This window comes from Cebus imitator, unplaced genomic scaffold (genome assembly GCF_001604975.1).
Source record: "Cebus imitator isolate Cc_AM_T3 unplaced genomic scaffold, Cebus_imitator-1.0 Scaffold148, whole genome shotgun sequence".
In the NCBI taxonomy this organism is placed as follows: domain Eukaryota; kingdom Metazoa; phylum Chordata; class Mammalia; order Primates; family Cebidae; genus Cebus; species Cebus imitator.
In genome coordinates this window covers 462,710-471,445 of record NW_016107463.1, presented here as the reverse complement: position 1 = coordinate 471,445, position 8,736 = coordinate 462,710, and the positions used below count along the sequence as shown (strand labels likewise).

General features: G+C 44.0%; 1 protein-coding gene and 1 non-coding gene across 3 annotated transcripts in view; one reads left to right on the top strand and one right to left on the bottom strand.

The window, feature by feature from the left end:
- The window catches only part of PITPNC1 (phosphatidylinositol transfer protein cytoplasmic 1), a 324,051-nt gene that overhangs the window by 85,830 nt on the left and 229,485 nt on the right, over positions 1-8,736 (bottom strand). The gene's annotated exons all lie outside the window — the stretch shown is intronic.
- Positions 5,682-5,788, top strand: LOC119473317. The gene has a single exon (XR_005202520.1). It is a non-coding gene; the product is annotated as a U6 spliceosomal RNA (small nuclear RNA).

Here is an 8,736-nt window from a genome sequence, read left to right as displayed (position 1 = left end):
CAGAGTCTTGCTCTGTCGCCAGGCTGGAGTGCAGTGGCGCAGTCTCGGCTCACTGCAAACTCCACCTCCTGGGTTCAAGCAATTCTTCCGCCTCAGCCTCCTGAGTAGCTGGGACCACAGGTGCGTGTCAAACGCCCAGCTAATTTTTGTATTTTTAGTAGAGACAGGGTTTCACCATGTTGGCCAGGATGGTCTCGATCTCTTGACCTCATGATCCACCCGCCTCGGCATCCCAAAGTGAGGATGCCTTGTCTTAATAACAACAACAACAAAATGATACATGCCACATTGGGTATTTAAGGAAAAGATGCTTTTCCGCAAGTTTTGATAAATAAAATGCTTCTGTATTTTCCCTCTTCTCTCTCATTTCTCTTAATCCCATTTTTCATGATTTATGTAAGACTTATTTACATACTGAAGACTTTTTCAACCAAACCACGAAATAATTCCCTCACTTATCACCTATTGTTTCACTAATTCAGTCAGCCAGTTGAGGGCAGAAAGCTTCTATCTCTGAGGCTTCCTACAGAGGTCCATTCTGGCCCCAGGATCTGCTTCTGAGCAGCTGAGGTAGAGTGTGGAAAGAGCGGACACAGTCAAAAGACCCCAGATCTCAGTTTTGTCAATTATTCATTGTGTGGCCTTGGGCAATGTATTAAAAACATCTCTCAACTGCAGTGCCCTCATCTGCAAACTGAGCATTAACCTTATGTGCTGTTATGAATATTAACTGAGATAATACTTAGTACGATGCTCTCTTAACTAGAAGTATTAGACAATATTCTTTGGTGCTGGGACTTAAAAGGAGCTCCACAGTGTTTATTGGCTTCACTTGATTTCCTGATAATGGGGCAGGGGGCTAGCTTTTGTCTGGCAGTGGAGGAGTTTTCCAACCTGGTTCTAAGAGCGTCTTGCTGTCCATTACTTATTATTTTATTGTCTATTATGATTCCCAGGAACATCCCACAGCGGATACAAGGACTTACTGTACTTTTTTTACTTACAACTAACATAATTTAGAAGGTTGACGGAAATACACAAGGCACTAATGCAATTTCCCCCAGCTAAAATCTTCATTAAGGAAAGGTTGGGAGGTTTTCAGGATGAAGACACAAAACCAGGAAAATTCACAATAAACCCCAGGAGGACTCGCCACAGTCGGGAGCAAGCTCTGTTCCCAGGCTGGACAGCGGTTGTCAGTTGGTAGGCAATGTGAGCCCGAGGTCTTGCAGACCACAGAAAATCCATAAACAGTTCAGGACAAAGACTTGCAGAGTTGTCTCTTGCTCCACGCAGGGAGCCATGCTGAGAAGTTTTGGCTGTGGGTCCTTTGCCACTTGATTTCAGCTGAGGAAGGCACATGAGGACTACGAGATAGGAAAAATACACTGTTCAGATGTGGGGCTCTAGGAATAGAGCTCTCGGTTCAACTTTGCTCCTGCCAAGGAGCCCCTGGGTTTATCATTAGCCTTGTTTTATTTTAATTTTAATTTTAATTTTAAAATTTTACTTTATTTATTGAGACAGAGTCTCACTCTGTTGCCCAGGCTGGAGTGGAGTGGCATGATCTCAGCTCACTGCAACCTCTGCCTCCCGGGTTCAAGCAATTCTCCTGCCTCAGCTTCCCGAGTAGCTGAGACTACAGGCATGTGCCACCATGCCTGGCTAATTTTTTATTTTCGGTAGAGACAGGGTTTTACCATGTTGGTCAGGCTGGTCTTGAACTCCTGACCTCAGGTGATCTGCCCGCCTCTGTCTCCCAAAGTGCCGGGATTATAGGCATGAGCCACTGTGCCTAGCCATATTAAAAAAAAATTTTTTTGAGATGGAGTCTCACTCTGTCGCCCAGGCTGGAGTGCAGTGGCGTGATCTCAGCTCACTGCAACCTCTGCCTCCTAGGTTCAAGCAATTCTCATGCCTCAGCTTCCCAAGTAGCTGGAACTACAGGCGCACATTTTCATGCCTGGCTAATTTTTGTATGTTTCTACTAAACATACAAAACATCTCTACTAGATGAGGTTTCACTATGTTGGTCAGGATGGTCTCAAAGTCCTGACCTCAAGTGATCCGCCCACCTTAGCCTCCCAAAGAGTTGGGATTACAAGCGTGAGCCACCATGCCTGGCCTAGGACTGTTTTATTTTTAACTTAATTATTTTGCCTTTGGGTCTCTGAGGCTAATCTCTCTGATGTTCCATCTCTCTGGTGTTCCTACCCAGATCCTCTTTCTCTAAGAACTTGTTTTCATGAGAAACATCCCCTCCTTCATATGTCACCTGCATCCTGCTGTTAGCCTACCAGCCTCCCCTTCTAATCCTGGGGAAGCTGACTTGACCCAGACTTGAGGCCACCCAGCTCCGCCTTCCATCCATGTTGGAAGATGTATAAAAACTGGATGTATGGCTGGAAGGCCATTTTCCCCTCACTATTCCAGTTGATAAACACCCATTATGTGGTACTAAATCTGAGAAAATTCCTAGTAATAAAAGAGTTTTTAATTAAAAGACAACAACAACAACAACAAAAAAAACAGTAAGGGACATTATTACCATGATAATTCCTTTCAGAATATTTGCCTCCCTGCAAAACTTGGAAGTAGAAAAATTCCTTTGACAATGCTTCTTTAAGATGCGAATGACTTACTTCCTTTTCCTCACTGTGAAAATTTAAGCCTTCAACCAGACTTTAAAAACTAGAGTAGCTGACTCTATGTACCATCTTTTTTTTTTTTTTTTTTTTTTAAGACAGAGTCTTTTTCTGTTGCCCAGACTGGGGCAGTGGCGTGATCTCGACTCTGCAGCCTCTGCCTCCTGGGTTCAAGTGATTCTCTTCAGCCTCTCAAACAGCTAGGATTACAGGCATGCACCACCACGCCTGGCTAATTTTTTTATTTTTAGTAGAGACAGGGTTTCACCTTTTTGGCCATGCTGGTCTCAAACTCCTGACCTCAAGTGATCCCTCCGCCTCAGCCTCCTAAAGTGCTGGGATTATAGGCATCAGCCACTGCACCTAGCTCCATGTATGGTCTTATCTCATTTGTAGAGCCAAAGACAGCAGATTAGTTGTATGAAAGCTCATGCTCCAAGGCTAAACTAACCTAGAATTGAGTCCTAGATCTGACACTTGCTAGCTCTGAGTTTGTACAGACCACTGGCTCTCACTAATCCTCAGTGTCAGTTGTAAAATGGGGATATTAATAGTTGTGAGGATTTCATGAGATTGTGGCTATCTATATACAGGTTGGCAGGATGCTGGGCTCATGTAAATATTCCTGCCAATATCCGTATGTCTGTCACCATTATTACAAGTCAATATCCACATTGCTGCCATCATGATTACTTCTTTACTCTCGAAGATGTTACTTCCTAGCCAGGGCCAGCTGGTCTAATCTCTACCCTCTTTGCCTTCCTTTTGATGAGGAAAGGGGCATAGGGGAGCCTGCCTGCTCCAGCTGTACTTTGCAAAAGGGCCATTAGATGGGGCCCTGCCACAGCCACTCAAGTCAGCAAGTGGCTCTCACTCTGGACTTTGAAACAGGGGAAAAGGTGTGAGAAGACTACTGAATTCTGTAAATATTGCTCAGATTGATCAAATGAACCCATTGGCTCTGGTGTAAGAGGTGACCCAGGGGCCTGGTGTGGTGGCTCATGCCTGTAATCCCAGCACTTTGGGAGGGTGAGGCAAGAGGATCACTTGAGCCCAGGAGTTGGAGACCAGCCTGGGCAACATGGCAAAACCCCACCTCTATACAAAAAATACCCAAATTAGCTGGGCGTGGTGGTGTGCACCTGTAGTTCCAGTTACTCGAGAGGCTGAGGTGGGAGGATCACCTGAGCCCAGGGGGTCGAGGTTGCAGTGAACTGAGATCATACCACTGTACTCTAACCTGGGTGACAGAGCAAGACTCTCTCTCTCTCTCTCTCTCTCTCTCTCTCACACACACACACACACACACACACTCCTGAGGTTAGTGGTCACTTGTACAATGACTGGCACTTTTCTGGGGCCCTCCTCCTCCAGGCTCATGCTTTCCAGCCACACACCTCATTGATGATCAGTGATGACTGCTATTATTTACAGACCACCTGACCCCTGGCTTCATGAACACCATGGACCATGCCCAGGACTCCACCTTGCCCTAGCTTATATCCACATCTTCGTGATTTCAGGGTCCACATGGGCAGTCCATCAACACTACAGGCCCAGCCTCCAAATTCCTTTTCCTTTCCTTCTCCTCTAATGACCTTCACCTCCATTCCACCTCTAACCACTTTCCTTCAAGCTCCACGGGCTCTTGAATCTCCTGGAATTACTCCACTTCTGAAATCTGAAAGCTATAGTTACTTTTGCTCCAGCCCCAACCTGTATTCTCCGACTCTCACTCCCAGGACGCTTTCTCCTTGACCTCCCTGAACCCTCCAATCCCCAAGAGTCTCTGTTGGACTCCAAAGCTCATTTTGACCTTCACTTACTCAATTTTTCCATACTCTGCTGAACCTACCCTGAAGACAAATCCTGAATCAATTCAACCATTTCCTGTGCTCCTACACGCAGGCTGCAAAGCACAGCTGGGGAAACAACACAATTATTAGACCGATGGCACCACTCAACATTTCACCACAGTGCCAAGACTTTCGAGCAATGCTCTGACTCTTCTCATCCATTTCCCATAAAGGTTATCTTTGACCTTTACGATCCTCCTTCAGCCCTCTTTCCTGACCCCTTCCTTTACAGGAGATGACCTTTCTTCCCATATTACTGGAAACCAGAGGCCTTCAGGCATGTGCTCGTCACTTTCTGCCCCTTCTACCCCTGTTTTCCCATCTGCTTCAGAGGTTCATGAAGCCCATTCACTTTTAGCTTCCAGGAGCAAGCTCTTCCTCGTGTTTTCTTTCTTTTTGAAACAGGATCTTGCTCTGTCACCCAGGCTAGAATGTAGTGGCACAATCATGGCTCACTGCAGCCTCAACCTCTTGGGCTCAAGTGATCCTCCCCACCTCAGCCTCCCAAGTAGCTGTGACTACAGGTGAGTGCCACTATGCTTGCCTAATTTTTAAATTTTTTGGTAGTGACAGGTCTCACTATGTTGCGTGGGCTGGTCTTGAGCTCGTGGGCTCAAATGATCTCCTTCCCCAGCCTCCCACTGTGCTGGGATTACAGGCATGGGCCACCCTGTGCCCAGCTGCTCTTCCTCTGATAACTCCAAACCTTCACTGGCTACCAGCTCCTTCCTTAGTATTTCACAGTGGAGTTAATGTATAACATTGTATCATTTGATGGGCCCACATTTGTTTCTTGTGTCCCATGCCTTGTCCTGGGTTTTAGAATCTATCCTTTCATTGATTTGCAACTGTTGTTGCTAATCAGAAGCCCACAATTAGGATGAGGCTTGTTCCTTTGTATGTGTTGTCTTTCCTCTAAAGGAGCTCTTTTAAAAAATATTTGATAATCTGTAGTTTCATGATAATGTATCCAGGTATAGATTTATTTTTGTTAATCCCTTAGGATTTAGAGAGATATTAGAGGGTAGCCAGGCTGCTTGGGGCCAAATCCCACCTCCCAGGTGTGTCATCTTGGGCGAATTATACACATTCTCTCTTTTCCAGTTTATTCACATGCAAATTTCTCTTATCCCAGGGATATTAATTAATGAGTTAATGCATAGAAAGCATATAGAATATTGTGCTTGCTTCGGCAGCACATATACTAAAATTGGAACGATACAGAGAAGATGAGCATGGCCCCTGCGCAAGAATGACACACAAATTCGTGACGTGTTCCATATTTTTCAGTGGGGGGTGGGGAGTTGAGAAGGGATAACATGGGGAGAAATGCCAGATACAGGTGATGGGGAGGAAGGCAGCAAGCCACACTGCCATGTATGTACCTATGCAACAATCTTGCATGTTCTTCATATGTACCCCAAAACCTAAAATGCAATTATATATATATGTGTGTGTGTGTGTGTGTGTGTGTGTGTATATGTGTGTATATATATATATGTGTGTGTGTGTATATATCTATATATCTATATATGTGTGTGTGTGTGTGTGTGTATGTGTGTATATATATATGTGTGTGTGTGTGTGTATATATCTATATATCTATATGTGTGTGTGTGTGTGTGTGTGTGTGTGTGTGTATATCTACATCTATATATATGGTTTTTTAAAAAAGAAAGCATATAGAATATTGCCTGGAACATAAGGGCTAAGTAAGATGTTTACCATTACTGTTATTACCCAAATATACTTTGATGTAAGTATTTGTGTCTCTCTTCAATTCTAGAAAATTCTCAGCCTTTATTGTTTCAAGTGTTGCTTTTCTGCCATTTCTCTATTGTATGGCTGGTGCAAAAGTAATTGGATTAAAAGTAATGGCAAAAACCATAATTACTTTTGCACCAACCTAGTATTTTTCTGCTCCTATGAGTTAACCACGTGGCAACTCATTCTTTCCCAATTTAATTATTTATTATAAACATTCTTTATATTTCTGTGCTATGAAATGGATTGTATTTCACAATACTATTAATATCTTCCAATTCACTAATTATCTCCTCAGCTGTATCTAGCCTAGTTTATCTTATCCGCTCAGATTTCAATGATTCAGTCCCTAAATTTTCAAACTGGTTCTTTTTCAAACCTTGTGTTCTTATTTCTTTTTTGTTTCCTAACTTCTTATTCTTTTAAAATGAACATTATTTGTTTACTTTCCCGTCTGAGCAGCCCAACTATACTATTTTAATCAGGTCTATCTACAAAGTTATTTTCTTTGGCAGTGAATTTACATTCTGACTGTTGATACCTTGGCTGTCCTTATTAGCTTTGATTTGTGGGGTTGTTTTGAGGGGGCGGCTTTGCTGTTATTGTTGCTATTGCTGCTCTGTTTATTTCCACCTCCACTCCCTGACTCCTCACACCAATCTCCAGGTTTTACAGATGCCTCCCAAAAGCAAAGCTAGTGCCGTAAGCCACTGTCATGAAACTAATCTTAGTTTATTCATAAGGGATTCTTTTCAGGTTCCTTTCACCTGAAAGAATGAAAAGAGGGTGGGGGGGCCCTACGTCAGCCTCTTTTTTCCAACAGTGAGCCTGGCTGTGGTCCCCCCGTTTGCATTGAGTACTTTTAGTCCTATTGGCATAAAAGACCTACATCAATACCTGCCTGCCCCCCAGACCCGGAGTCCACCCAATCCAGGCTACCTTCATCCTTTCGAGGTTTTGATCCACGAGTCCAGCTATATCACTTTGACTTTCTCTCTTTGTATTTTATCTGCCACTGCTCTGCATTTGGAACAGAGAAGATGCATCAGAACATCAACTTTTCCACAGAGATGGGAAATCTTGCGACAGCTTCTCCCTTCCACTCTGAGTCTCCTTCTGATCCGATTCTTTTCCTTCCTTCCATAGCCAAGCATAAAGGATACTACAAACTGGCTTCTACCTCCACCATGTCACTTGTTTTCATGGTGAAAATGAGTCACCAGTGACCTTATCGCTCATTCCCACAGGACCTTTTCAGTTCTGTGTTCCTGAAACTCTGTTGCTGTTATTGGTGACAGTTTCTTCCTTATTTTTCTCACTTTCCTGGGACTTTGTGACTCCCAAGCATCCCGATCCTCCTAGCTCTCAGAGCATTCCTTTCTCATCCATCTTTATGGGATGCTCTTCCATTTCCTTCCCGTTAAATGTCAATATTCCCCCAGGTTCCATCCTTGCCCTTCTTTTCATTTTATCCCTCAAGTATCCTTTGGTAATATCCTCTGTTATTATGCTTTCAAAACTACCTTTATGACTCCTGAATCTGTATCTCCAGGCCTCAGCTTTGGATGTATATACCAAATGTCCTACTTGTTATTTCACTAAGTTTTCCATGAGTACTTCAAACTCAACTGGACAAAAGCTGACCTCATCAACCTTGCCTGTCTCAGTCTGTTTGGGCTGCTATTTGAAAATGCCATATACTGGGTAGTGTGTGAACAAAAGAAATTTATTTCTTGGCTGAGCCGCCACGCCTGGGCAGATAGCATAATCTAGTTGTGTCCTCACATGGTAGAAGGGACAAGGGGGCCCTTAAGACCTAAGCACCTTCAAAGGCCTCACCCTCTAATGCTATCACCTGGCAGGGGCGCTTAGGATTTTAACATAGGAATTTGCGGGTCAGGGGCACCATAGCATCTCCTAAACTACTTTTAAAAAACTCCTTGTCTTAGTTGGTGGCACCAACACCCATTTGTGACAAAAACCTGAATTATCCCAGTCCCCTGAGCCAATTGCTCCATCCCAACTAGGCACCAATCTTTCTCTCTCTTCCTAATTCTCGCCTCTCTGTTTCAACTGTCACTGCTTTAAATCTTGAGGTGCATTCTCTACCATCTGATCTACTGCAAAAATCTGTGTTCTCTACCAGTCTCTCCCTGCATCACGATCCTGTCTTTCCATCCTGACCCTCTAGCGCTTGTCCTCTGTCCGTAGAGCCTATCATATTGTCTTGACCTATTGCGTTGTCTTGACCTATCATCACATCGTCTCGACCCATCATCGCACTGTCTTGACCTATCGCACTGTCTTGACCTGTCATCACATTGTCTTGACCTATCATCGCATTGTCTTGACCTGTCATCATATTGTCTTGACCTGTCATCGCATTGTCTTGACCTATCATCGCATTGTCTTGACCTGTCATCGCATTGTCTTGACCTGTCATCGCATTGTCTTGACCTATCATCGCATTG